At 37.7% G+C, this 14383-nt stretch overlaps 1 long non-coding RNA gene across 1 annotated transcript in view; it reads right to left on the bottom strand.

The window, feature by feature from the left end:
* LOC104912072 overlaps window positions 1-12719 on the bottom strand; it is a 43366-nt gene extending 30647 nt beyond the window's left edge. Inside the window, exon 1 of the long non-coding RNA XR_794391.2 lies at window positions 12246-12719. This is a non-coding gene — a long non-coding RNA (uncharacterized LOC104912072). The remainder of the gene's footprint in view (window positions 1-12245) is intronic.
* Window positions 12720-14383: the final 1664 nt, after the last annotated feature.

Genomic DNA, 14383 nt, shown 5'->3' with positions numbered 1-14383 from the left:
ACTGCCTGATCATTCATAGATGTTTAATTGATATTGTGTTCCCTTGAAGAGCTTTGGGTTGTGCCAACTAACTTCCTCCTTCAAAATGCCTAAGCCTGGGTTGAGGGACAGTAATTATCAGGGCTGTGCCAACAGCAAGATTGGATGCTGCTGGTCTGTCTGGAGTTGCAGGGAATGTGTGCAGATGGATACAAGCCATGCCATGACAATAGTCCTTGGGTTTCTAGGGCAGTTCTTGACTATTTTATTCCATACTACTCACATAATCATAGATGTGTAACCACAAGCAAGATATAGACAATGCTGTGGCATAGATCACTGTCACCAGAACTTTCAAAACTATTTTATTACCTCCTGTTTCACTTGTCAGTCCTGAGAACAAGTTATCTCTTTCAGGAAAATTAATTTTAAGGCAGTAAAGGAAGCTGTGTAAAGAAACTCTGAGGCATACAGAATGTTTTGAGTTAGGGAGTTCCTCTGACTAATTCTGCAAAGTGTGAAAATTAGTTCTGTTTGAAGAATTTTGTGTCCCGCTTCAGTATCATTTAATTTTCTCTAATGTATTTTGTGAAACTTGTACAGAGATATAAATTTAGATAAGACAAACCACTAGTATGGTCCATGGATTACCATATTTGTTCTACTGAAACTTGAGTCAGACCCTGTGAGAAAGATTTGCCTGAGGTTTTTTGTAATCTGAGGTATGAGGTTGACAGAAAATAGATGGAAAAATCACAGCTTCTGCATTTCTACTCTTGGATTCAAGCAAAGATAAGTAGTTGCAGCACTAAAATATATTTTTTGCTATTGAAAGCAGAAATCAGAAAGAAAATTAAACTATGACAATATTGTTCTATTTTATGATGGTCAGCTTGTCTTTACATACAGAAGTGGTTGATTATCCTTGCTCTGCATTATATAGCTCTTTGTTTAGATAAATGCGTAAGCTGGCAAGGTTTTTACAATTTTCCAAAAAGTAGTATCTGTGAAATAGATTATAAAATGTCCTGAAAGGCAAAAATGTATAAAAAGAAGACGAGTATGTGGATAGAGCATTGCTTTCCAGGAAATCATTTTATTGGCTCATTAGAACGCATAATTTGTGATTCTTCTGCAAAGAAGTATCACCTGGATCTTTGTAGGTCAGCAGTTGGAGCTGGGAGAACTTTATACAGAGATACTGTATAAAGGATAATAGAATTCTAGTAGTTACGTTCTTTTTTAATATTGACTACTACATGTTTGCAAAAAAAAATCTGAACTACTGCTTAAAATGAGCAAGTTTGAAATTTCCAAAACAGGACAGGATGTTTTCTGTAATAATACAGTTTACCTCTATTACAGATTTACAGAATATGGTTAGTGCTAATATAGGAATTCCTGATTAAAATTATTTTGTCTGTTAAAGTGTTGTACATGCTGGATCAGTACTTTCTATTGCCTTTGAGGGCTATTCAGGCTCTAGAAAATATCATGTGCTGTTCTGGCTCAAAAGGCTTCAAGAAGTCACTGATTTTTATTAGCCAAAGATCTGGAAGTCTTTAGTTAAATGAATGGAACTTTGATCATTCTCAATAAAACAAAAGTGAAATGAGCACTAATGTAAAAGTCCTATAGTATACTGCAGTTTTGTTGTGGGAGTAAATATGCTTGTGTGCCCAAAACATGACTGATGGGCTTTGTAAAGTGTGTCTGTTTTGTTTTTTGTTTGTTTGTTTGTTTTTCTGGTTTTATTCATAATTCATTTAATAATAAAGATTTCAGCTGCGATGGAGTCTTTATCCTACCATAACAGGAGCTTCTGGATACATAACTTCACTAAAGCAACCCAAATGATGAATACGAGCTGAAGAACAGAAGCCAAATCCTTCTAGGCACTGTATATATATGCTTGCCAGAAAAATTATGGCCAGTCAAAGGAGCAGGAGATGGAAAGTAGCCACTTCTGTTTTGGCACTTGAAACCCACTGAGACCAGTATACAAGCCTTTCCTACTTGGATCTACATAAGTACATTCTCAAGCTCGATTCAGGAATTGGGAGCAGCAGAGACTGCTTATTTATGAATTACTTAGCAGTCCCTGATGCAGCAGTTGCCATAATGCATAGCTTTGATGCAGCTTATTCATACTTCTGGCAAGAATTATCCTCATGGGGAGCTGTGCTTTTGAATGTGGCTGGCCAGAATATGAACACACTTTACTGCTTCTCTTGCAGAGTATGAGTATAGTCACTCTGGGGGCAGTTTTAGCATTCGGCCCTGTGCCTGGACATCATTACTATTGGGCACTTACACTGAATACAATCACACTGACCAAAGTCTGAACTGGAAAGATTACATTCTTCCAAACCAATATTTTCAATTTGGCCCTCATGTTTCTGACAGCAGGAAACTTTTGGAAACATCGTGAGCTGTGTTTGCTGTAAACAGCATTGCCTGAAAAAAATCTGGTGAATATCACAGGTTTCATGAAAGCAAGATAATGCAGAAATACTATTCCCCTTTTTTAAATGGGATGAGCTGCAGGGAAGCAGTTAAATAATATGTGTTCTATATGGCACTACTGTTAAGCATCTCTTCTAAGCAAGTACCTGGTTCAAGAGTTTGGGGTAAATAGAATTGACTTTAAATACAGAGGAGAATATTCTCCCACTTACACTGCAGACAGTTTACTATTTATTTATTTATTTATTTTAAATTTTAAAACGTTATTCTACTTAGAAGTGGGACTGTTGAACAGACATCAGCACCACATGCAAGTGTACTGTAAATCATGTATGGAAAAGACCTTTGAATTTCAAGCAGCAAATATTTCTACTTTTATCATCATTGCAGTAAATTGTTTTGGGTATAAAGGAATATAAATAATCTAAATACCAACACATTTATGGCATCTCAAGTTGTTGTATTCACTAGATCTGTACTTATTTGTTTGCTTGGAGGAGGGCATTGACTGAAGACAACGATAACCATTTTGCAGCAACACCTTCACTTGCTGAACTTAAAGAATTTCTGCAGTTGCAGTGGCTTCTATGGGACTATTCCCAAACCATGTTCTTAAGCACATAATTAAGGGTTTTATTTGAAGCCTGAATAACCAGCGCAAATTTGTGTTGAATACATATTATGTTAGGGACCAATTGTAAGCTCATTAAAATGAACAGAAAGGATCAAGCTTATGCTGGATCAGGTCTTGTCTCAGGACTTCCATCAGAGAAGATTCATTTTCCTTAGTTTACTCTCTTGTAGGTCACTGAGTTCCCAGCCTTGAAGTCATTGATTTTATTGTATCAGCAATGAAGTTAGAGATTTGCCATTGAATTTAAATGGGTGGGGCATGAAGAAGAGAAAGTATAATCACGGGCAGTTTGATTCTGGGTTCTGGGTGCTTGGAAAGCAAACAAGAAAGCAGGCATACTCATGAACTCATAGGCACAGAATAGCCTATGTTATAGTCCACTGTGTGTGTCATGCAACGTGTTTAGTACTGTGCATTGCTTTTCTTTGGAATAGTGCTGGATTCAACTGACTCCCCTTCCGTTGATACCCAGACTAATAAATCTCCCATTTGTCTCACCTGTAGTTACACTAAAGCTGTTCTCAACAATGTTAACATCTGCCATGGTCATTCTTCTGGGGTGAGAAAGGCAGAGCATTTTCAGTGCTTCATTTGTGAACACAAGTTAGGTAAATCTGTCACTTGTGTCCAATTACGGCTGAGGATTTTATAGCAGTCTTCTTTCTAAAGCTGAACTGACATAGCCAAACCCCATTTTATGGGCCTTCTTAAACTCTTCCCAGCCATATTTAAAATTTTTATGTTAAGAGATGGCAGGTGCCATGTGTTTTCACAGCTGCATTAACAAATGCAATTTTGTGGCAACTTGACCATGCCAGTAAAGCAGTAAATTTCTGTAATCTCTATGGTTAAGAATTTTGCACAGGACTTTGCTGGGAATGTGGAAAGCCCATTAGTACATGAGCATGATGAAGATAAAATATCTTCATGGTAAAAGCCCTCCTCCCCCCCCCAATTAAAATAAATAAATAAATAAAGGAGTAAAGTCTGGGGATTTTTTTCAGTGCTTATAAAATAAAACGTGGCAGAGAAAAATGCTGATATGGAAACAAAAATCTTTGTTGTGTGCTCACCTGAACCACTTTTCTTTTCAAATGCATGCCATCCATTTAGTGAAATGATTGTTCAGTTTAGACAAATACTAACATGGGCTTATCTAAAGCATGACTGGGAAGAAAAACATTATACATCCCTTTTCCAAAGAATGCTTGTGCTGGTGTAACTGTCCTCACTAATCTTTTTGCCAGCTTAGGGAAAGGTTGGCCAAGGCTTTCCAATTTTCTAGCACAATTCACAATCACTATTCATTAAATATTTTTCAAATGCCTGGGAGGTCCAGATTTACAAACGTGAGCTTTGTTGTCGGAGCTTGGAGACACTTTGGTGTTATTTGAGGCTGCCAAAGACCCCTAAATCCAGCTTAGTTGGCGTGAGTGTTGGGTGTGTGTTGCATTGCCTGTAGACCCAGTGGGACTGTGTAGGGAATTGGAGGATGGTCTTAACTGACTATGCACAAAGGTCTGTGTGAAAATGGAATCAACACAATACTCCTTTCTTCTCAGCTTCTTAGGTCTTCTCAATTACCAGCAGAAAGCAGATGAAAAACAGCAGTTAAATCATGCACAAATCAATCTTTCTTTTTTTTTTTTTTCCTGACCTGAAAGTCATTCCAGTAGATATTTCCCAGATTTCCTGTAACATCAATAAATTATAGACTTTTTTTCCTTAAAAAAAAATTTAAAAAGGAAGCTATCACTCCAGCATAATCACCTAACTCCAGGGTCTGGATTGTCTAGAAAGTAAAGAAAGCAATCCGTTCAGAGTGCAATATTAGCATGGAAATGATTGAATTATGGATTGGTCACAGGCCTCTGAAGAAACCACAGCAAGGGTTTTACCATGGGGTTCGAGCAAAACCCTGAATAATGAAGATCAGGCAAGAAAACATCTTAGAATATTTGTGGCTTGTTGTGAGACAGAAGAAGTGGTTTGAAAGTTACATTTCGCAATCTCATAATGCTTTATGCAAGCAGCAAGGTTCGGAAGATCAGCTCATGGATGTCTACACCCTGTATGGCTGCACTGAAACCAAAAAGCCCATTCGAAGAGTAACCCTTTGAAGTCAGTGGAGTTTTGTCATTGATTTTGAGAGGCCCAGGATTTCAATCACAGTGTGTAAGGTTAAGCATGTGTGTAAGACTTTGCAGGATCAAGACTTAAATGTGTAAACATGTTCAGCAAGAGTAGCCAGCTTTTCATGACCTGTGGATGTGGTCTCTGTTACTGCTTGACACTGAGTGGCTGCTATTGCTCTTCACTCAAGAGCAAAAGCATCATTGAGTATGCATATGTCCTTCATAACTGTTGTTGACTTAGGATATGACAATAGAAAGGCTTTACCAGAGCACATTATTTATGGAGTGCCTATGGAAAACACTGACTACATTAGATTGATTAAGAGCCACTATTAATCTATACTTCTGCCTCTTGTTATCCAAAATGCAGGTGCTGGGCTTTCCAGCTTGCTTACTGTGTCAATGGTGTGCACTGTGCCTATAAATTAATCACTGAATATAGCAAAAGTATAATAGATAAAATCACATGTTGGGAGCTCTTTTATTTTATGAGCAGTTCTATTGATTATTGTCACATTTTCTTCATGGTCACTGTTCTTGCCTGACTAGAGACTATTTTGCAAAACACTGCAGACCCAAGCTCAGGTTCAGCATAGACTTACTTACCTCAGTCATGCCTGATGATCAAATGTTTCATTTTTAATGAATGGCAGAATCCAGTTTTTGTAACTTGAACCAAATGTGCATTTAGTCTTTAGGACAATGAAGATTAGCTGAGCAAAAAAAGAAACTAATCCTAAAGGAGACTGATCTGCGTTGTGTCTATACTGCTGGATAACTTAGCTATCTAGAGTGCTTTCATGTGCCTGATACTCATATTGGGTATTTGTATATAAAGGAATATATATTTCCATGCTGATACATTTGATTTTGAAATCAAACAAGGTTTCCTTTTGGAAACACCTGACTGTGATGCTGGCTGTGGTCATCCGTGGGGATCACGCTCTCTAGGTTTTATGAACAAGGTCTGCCTCTGCTCCTTTCAATCTGTTGTTCCAGTGTGAGCCCACCAGTATGAGCCACAAATATTCATTTTTCCCAAAAACAAAAAGCTGGGGCCCAGCATAGGGTGCAGTGGACACAATAAACCCCTCAACAGCTGACCAGGTGTGATATGGATGTAAGCTGTGCCATAGGCTTGGGGATGAGTGGCTGGATGATTGTGAAGCAGAAGGAGACCTGGGAGTGTTGGTTGATACTCAGCTGAACGTGAGCCAATAGTGTGCCCAGGTGGTCAAGAGCACCAATGGCCAATGGCATCCTGGCCTGCATTAGAAATAGTGTGGCCAGCAGGAGCAGGGAGGTGATCATCCTCCTCTACTCAGCACTGGTGAGGCTGCGCCTCGAGTATTGTGTTCAGTTTTGGGCCCCTCACTACAGGAAAGACGTTGAGGTCCAGAGAAGGGCAATGAAACTGGTGAGGGGTCTGGAGCACAAGTCTTATGAGGAGCGGCTGAGGGAGCTGGGATTGTTCAGTTCTGGAGAAGAGGAGGTTCAGGGGAGACCTCATTGCACTCTACAACTTCCTGAAGGGAGGTTGTGATGAGGAGGGGTTTGGCCTCTTCTCCCAGGCAACGAACAGGACCTGAGGAAATGGCCACAAGTTGTATCAGAGGAGGTTTAGGTTGGACAAGAGGAAAAACTTTTTCTCTCAGAGAGTGGTCAGGCACTGGAATGGCCTGCCCGGAGAGGTCGTGGAGTCACTGTCATTGCAAGTGTTCAAGAGGTGTCTGGATGAGGAGCTGCAAGATATGGTTTAGTGCTTGTGGTAGCAATGGTAATGGGAAGACGGTTGGACTAGATTATCTTACAGGTCCTTTCCAACCTTGTGATTCTATGATTCTATGGTTCTATGATTCTATGATTCTATAACTCTATGATTCTATAACCAAGGGTATCTCTGTAAGATACTTTCAGCAGTGTAAATGCAGCCTTAGCTGTACACATTTAGGAAGGCACATTCTCTGTCTGGAAGCCTTGAAATGCACTTAACTTCCCCTGTGTAAGGGGACTTATATCTGGAGCATCAGCTTATTAAAGTGCTGGTGCCTAAATTAGATGGACTTCAGTGTACTCATGGCATTTCATGAATCTCTCATATTTTAAAGCATTACAGCATAACTTTAAATGCCACTGGTCTGCAAAATAGAACAAATAAAGCAATCACAGCAGCTCCTTTCACTAGATCAGTTCAGCCTAATAAAAACCACGAGGAACAAGATTAATTGTACATTAAACACACTGCCTGGAATGCACTTGCAACAGCATCCCCCAGCAGCCCTTGAGGACTAATGATATACGTGAGCAACTTTACCCTGTCTTTGCAATCCAATCCTAATTTCACTATGATTAGCCTTGTTTTAAGTACACTGTCAGTTCTATTAGGCTCAGTAAGTCAAAAATACTATGATTTTTTTTTTCCAGGGTATGTAATTTACAGTTTTTAGCTCTGTGTCTTCATGGCATGGTTACTCGAGACTCCAAGTGAATGAGGAAAAGATGTCTAAATTAAGCAATGCAACAGTGCAGTTAATTAAGAAAATTTGAGGAGGAGAGGAGGTTAAATGATCTGAGTCTTGGATGTGATGTCCTACAGTGAGAATCAAACAAAACATTTATATAAAATAGGTCAGATAAATCACTCCCTGAAAGCATCTGCTTGTCTCCTTTGTCTGTTAGGGGGCACAAGGTGATTAGCACAGATGTAGGTGTGTACAGAATACATATCTAAATTTGGATAAGATAAATCTTACCTCTGGTGTCCAAACACCATGAACAGAGACCAGGCTTTTATATGAGAGTTATACAAGCAGCATGAGACTCCTATATGTGAAACCAAATAAAAATGTATATATAGAGCTTCTGGCTTTCTGCCCCTTTGTTACTTCCCCCAAGGATGAGACAGTAAGTGCAGAAAAGTAGAAATAGAAAAGACTTAGCTCCAAGGACTTCTTCAGCACATCACCTTTAGGATGGGATTTATGCTATCAGCTTTACTGACGATGGGAGACAGAAATCAGGCAGGGGTGTCTTTATGTGATAATGATAATCTAGAATCACACTCTATGGGGCTTTTCTTCTCCTCTAGCATTTCTCATTTTTGGTAATATTTTAATTTTACATTAGAATAAGACATTTATTTTTATTCTTAATTTATGTCTAGTGACCTCATAAATACTGTATGCTGTATTTCCTTGGGAGTGATGAAAGTAGGCATTTGGTTATTTTTAGGATTTCATATACTCTGCACAGGTTTAGGGTTCCCCAGGAATCTACAGTGAACCATCTTCATCAGGAGATGAAGGATGTGTTTTCAGCTGCCAGCCTTGTGGGAGGAGTGTGTCTTGGCTAGTGTTGGCTCAGTTTGTTATCAATCAGTGTATGGGGGATGACTGGAGACTCAGGCCATTGAGCAAAGGTACAGCTGTTTTCCTTTATTTGGTGATGTAGAGCTTCCAGAGTGGTTCTTACTGAAATAAGACCTAATTCATTAAATGGAAATACAGTAAGCCCCTAACAATGTTGTAAATTATTTGCATTTGGGAGGTAAAAGTCTGTTATTACTAGAATGAAATAAAATATTGTCAGAGGTTAAGATCTAAGAGTTTTGCCATGCCTCCATGATGTATTAATTCAGTTGACCGGAAATGTAATGCTGATAAAGTTGGCCTGAACAAAAGAAGGAAAGACTGTTTCTAATGGAGCGTAATAAGAGAACGAGGAGTAATAATTTTAAATTAAAAAAAAAGTAAGATTTAAATGAGATATGAGCTATTTTTCACTCACTGAAGCCCTGGAACATGTTACCCAGACATAAAATCTGATTCCTAGAGGTGCTCAAGGCCAAGCTGGATGAGGTTTCTGGCTGACTTGATATTCTGGCAGGTGTTCCTAACCATAGTAGGGAGTTGGATCTATATGATCTTTAAGGTCCTATCTTTATTATATGATTCTGTGATTCTATGGTTGTATGAAAGAAATACTATAGCATATTTGTAAATTCTTCTGGATAGTCCTGAGAAATCTGAGAATCTGATCTCTCTTAAGAGAAAGAAGCCCATGAAATCCCATCATTACAGCCCATGGCAAGTTTGGAATTTGCCTCAATAACACCTACTGCATGTAGCACAGACTTGCAGTGACTTTATATGCTGGAGATATGGAAGAAATACAGAATTATGCCAGCTTTTTCCTATAAAGAAAATTCATAGCTGCGTTATCAAAGTTTCTAATTATAAAATGTTTTAAATATTTTAATAATCAGAGGGGAGGGAAGATGCCAAAACTTATGGCATTTCAAAGAGTAAGATTATGTGTTGGTATCTGATTGGATGTCAAGGCCCTAAAAATAAAACTCATAATATTATACTACATTCCTCTAGCGATGATAGAAGTTCTTTGCACATAATAGCACCATTTCTATTCAGGAATCTTGTTAACAGTTGTAAACTCAGATTATCATTTTTATTAGCCTAGTGTTTTCTTATTTCTGTGGTACTGACAAGAAATTACAGCAAGTTTTCTGCCTTGCTTTTTTTTGTTACATTGAATGTAATTCCATTCAAGTGGAAATTTCCAAACTTTAGGTACTGCTAGAAGCCAACAGCAAAGTGTACAGATTAGTTAAAAAACATAAGTGTAAAGACTACATTCAAATAGAAAGTAGACTAATTGATTAATATTATTTTAGAGATGCAGATGCTGATTGATTATTATTATTTTAAAGATACGGATGACTTCTTATGTTTTAATGCTTCAGAAATTAACTTTTGTTGCCAAAGTCAGAATCTCATAGTACCTATACTTTACTGTACTGTTAATCATTACAGTAATTTTGGCATCACTCTAATACTGTATATACTCTTGATTACACCCAAGCCCTATTCCTTGCAGCCCTGTCCACTACTGTGTTGCCCACTATGGGCTGCGGTCATCAACCACAAAGGACTTCTTGTTGATCTGGGTGATCACAAAACTCAAACGAGCACATTGGCATCTGTTTCACTCCATTAGGCCACTTGAGCATTGTACAAGCACTGTTTCTAAGATAAAGTGAGAACTATAGCTGCATAATTTACTGTCAACAGCCTACAGTTTATTCATATTACATCAGATACGCTTCTAAGTGTCAGTTGATACTGAGTGAATAAAAACTTATTTCCATAACAAGAACACTGAATTCAATCCTTTTATTCTCTGGTTATAAATGGATGGGAGTTTAGGATTACAACGGACAAAGCCTAATTTTTTGGCTCCTGGTGTCAGGGGAGGAGGGGAGGCAAGTTATAAGGGCAAAAGCAAGGTGTGAGAGCTACAATGACCTCATTTCACAAGACACCAACGTTTTCTGCATGAGTAAACTAAATATTTAGAGAAGTATCACTGTGCTAGGAATTGAGGCTGAAATAGGGAATGACAAACTCCTGAAAATGCAGCACGCTTAACCCTGCATCCTAACAAAGTTCCTGGGAAAGAATATGACTTTCCATATGGCATTGCTACACCTTTCTCTTCTTTCCAAGAACACAAAGAAGAATCTGTGCTCAGCCTCCGATTGCTCCTTATACCTTTTCCCTCTGCACAGTTTTACCCTATGTGATCATGTTATGCAGTTGGCAAAACAGACTTCTAAGTATTACTTTGAAGATGATTAGTTTCAAGATGCCACTTTTAAAAAATAAAGGAAAATCGTTTTCAAGAAGTTAGAGGACTGAATCACACTGGCATTCCAACTCCACAACATTTCTTTGAAAAATCATGGTACGTATTCAAAAAGTTTTTCTCAGTACAGCCACAAAACTGTCAACAACTAACTGTAAAAGCAGTGTTTATTCATGCCATTTACTCTCTATAATTCAATAAATGCTTACAGGATCAGGTCTTAAGTGTAATGGCAACAAATTGCAGTTAGGAAAAGAGATTTTAACAAACATAAGATTCAGTTCTGGGAGTACTCAGCAATTTCCTCTTAAATACAGAACAAACTCAGGCTTCCTGTTGATTTTAGTAGGTGCTGTAGCATTTAATACTTCTTAAAATCACATCTGAGAATAAAACAACAATAAAACAAATATATGTATATATATATATATATATATATATATATATATATATATATAAAACCCTAAAAGTTTCATAGAGGTTAAAACAAATCAAAAACTGAACACCTCTAATTTCCTAGAAAATGCATTAATGACAGAATAAGATTAGAAGGCAGTTCTCAGAAATCAGGGGACTTATAAGGCAGTAACTGGAACGTGTATAACACAAATCTGATTATTTCTGGCAGGTTTGCATTCATAGCAAATTAGCCAGAGCATCAGACTCATTCTTTACAAAAGCAACGCCAAATATTTCATTTCAAAGTTTATCACCTTCTTGCAATTAGCTTCTACAGAGATATGTCAAGGTAAGGAGTAAAACAGCTCTCTCCCTGTTTCTGCAGAAGAACAATGCAAGGGATAGCAAGAACTTTACTCAGTGTACAATAAATCCTGGAGACACCGATCCCACTTGATGCAAACCAAAAAATATTTATTTATTTTTGAAAAGTTTCAGTGTTGCTCTTCTCTATCGAGTAAACAGCTGAACAGGCAGAATGATGCCCAAGATCATCTCCTCCACCCCCATCTCCACCCCCATCGTATCAGTGCTTCGGGTAGCATTTGAAAAAAAATCACATACACAAACCCCCAACTCAAATATCTTTTCTGATAGGAGCATGGAACAGCACCCAAAAAACAATCAAGTCCTCATTGTCGTAGTGCGACAATCACAGCAGCGCTTCTCTTGAGCAAATAGTCAATTCTCAGAGAGAAAAGCATCATGAGGACAGACACGAAAGCTGTTATTATCCATTTTAAGTAATAGGAGAAGGTCACATATCAAGCAGTTGCACCTTTTCATTACATCCTAACCCTCCACAGCAGGGGAACTACACTTATGACAGCGTTAGATATACAAAAGCTTTCAGCTCCAAAAAAGGAAAAGAAAAGATGGGAAAGGGAACAAAAAAATTAAATTTGTCTTACCCGCACGTTACAGCACCAACTTGCTTGAAGGAATGTTGCCTTTACAGGATTCTCTTTTAATTATCCTGAAAGCAGAGGAGGGGAAAAAAAAGAAGACGAAGAAGCAGGGTTGTTAAATTAGCGTGTGCTAGAATCTTTTCAGTTTGTCGCAGAGTAGAAAAATACAAGAAAAAAAAATCACGCAAAGAAAAAAAAATAAGAAAAAAGAAAGCTCAGTAATTTAAATTTGCTGTCAGTTCAGGCAGCATCGCTCTGTCCCGCCCCTCTTCCCACTGGGTTCTACTACCTGCAGGGCTGCAACTGACAGCTACTGTGCAAACAAAAAAAAGGCAAAAAGCATGCTGGGACCATGCTGTCTGCTGTCTGAGTCTCTCTCTACTTCTGATGACTGAAAATCATTAGTGGAAAGGTTCTGTTGTTATTTGCTGGGATTTTTTAAGTTGTGTTCTTTGCATGAAATTTCATTTAATTTCAATTGATACAATGCTGCACATGATAGGAACTGGTGGTTGTGATTCTGTGCTCTCCTTGAAATGGAAACTAACCTCAACAGATTGATTTTAATAGTATGATATATGTAGAATACATGCAGGCGTTTGCCATGTTGCATTTAGCAGGCTGCTTTCAGCCCTTTGTATAATACTGTGTACAAAACTGATTAAATAGGAAGTCAGGAAGGACTAAACTCTGGCACACAAAAAAGTTGCCAAATGTATACATATACATATATATATATGTATATTTATATGCTTTTAGGTTTTCCTTCTAAACTTTTTAAAATCATATTTTAAGAACAGAAAGTAACAAAAGTCAGAGGTACGATGAACAACCTGCACAATGCTTATGTAGAATGAACAAACTGAAATTCAAAGTACAAAAAAACCTGTGTCTTTAAACAGATGTTTAAAATCACTCTTGAAGGGCTGTGCCATTGACTGTTAGCAGACTGCTTACATTATAAGAGTGTGAAATATTTGATGGAAACCAACGTGAAAATCAAGTACAGAAGCTATAAATGCATTTTTATTGCAATTTTAATTGTTGCTAACAGGCTTTTAGCAACAGGGCTAAAATCATCCTTCCACAACAAAGAGAAACATAATCTATAACTTCTAACTGTAAATGTGTTCACAAAATATGGTTCCCTCCTAATTATAAAATAAAATTAAAAGAGTGAAATGGTGCTTTCCCTTAGTACTTTAGTAGTAATTGCTTGGATCATGCATCAGTAAATACGCAAGGTTTTTATTCAGTGACTGCTCTACTTATGTGTGTAACCATAAAATAAAAAGCTGAAATGTTTCAACTTAATTAAATTAATCTCTATTTTACTCAAAGTTTGCCATTTACACAGAAAGAGACACATGCATGCTGAAAATATCTGCCATGAAAAACTGGTTCTAAATAGATTTTTAAAACTCTGTGAAAACAAATTGTTACTATAGCTTCACATGTTCTGTAGCCTTTACTCATCAAAGTAGCTCCAATTAGATGACTGCTTCTGTCAAGAGCTACGTAACAGAGCTCATTGCATAAGGTCTGTCTGACAGCCATCATTAGGCTCCTATTCATTAACTGATTACCATATTAAATTACCACGTTCAGCTTTCAAGTTGCTTCTCTTCTATAACCTCCAGACCCCTTCAACAGGTTACCATCTCAAATCTTTTCTATGGAGGCTAGAAATCTCTCACCGTTCCAGAGATGAGGATAAAATTGTGTACCCAAATTTCATTTCTTTGCAAGGTTACCAAGCTCTCTTAGCAGTCTCATGCTGTATACAAGAATCTATTTTATCCTTTGTGAGTTCAGTCTCAGTATGGAGGCAAAAGGCAGCATAGAGAGTTGTTTTCAAAATGGAAATACAAATAGATAAGGATAGTGAACAGAATTTGGAAGAGCTACAATGGCAGATTCCCCAAGTACTTGGAAAAATGCAGCATTTTTTCCACTAGAATGTTGCGCTCGTTTACACTTCTGTGGCTATGAAGACTTATTTTTTAGCTTTAAAAATGATCGAGTATAGCCTTTTCTTCAAGTTCATTGTTCTCTACCTCCCTGTCCTTTGTTTTAACCACAAGACTTTCTTTCTCTTTTTCTCCTTCTTAAGAGAAAAGAACGGAAAATGGAGAAAAAAA

The sequence above is a fragment of the Meleagris gallopavo genome, chromosome 1 (assembly GCF_000146605.3).
Source record: "Meleagris gallopavo isolate NT-WF06-2002-E0010 breed Aviagen turkey brand Nicholas breeding stock chromosome 1, Turkey_5.1, whole genome shotgun sequence".
In the NCBI taxonomy this organism is placed as follows: domain Eukaryota; kingdom Metazoa; phylum Chordata; class Aves; order Galliformes; family Phasianidae; genus Meleagris; species Meleagris gallopavo.
This window is presented reverse-complemented; position numbering and strand designations above follow the sequence as displayed.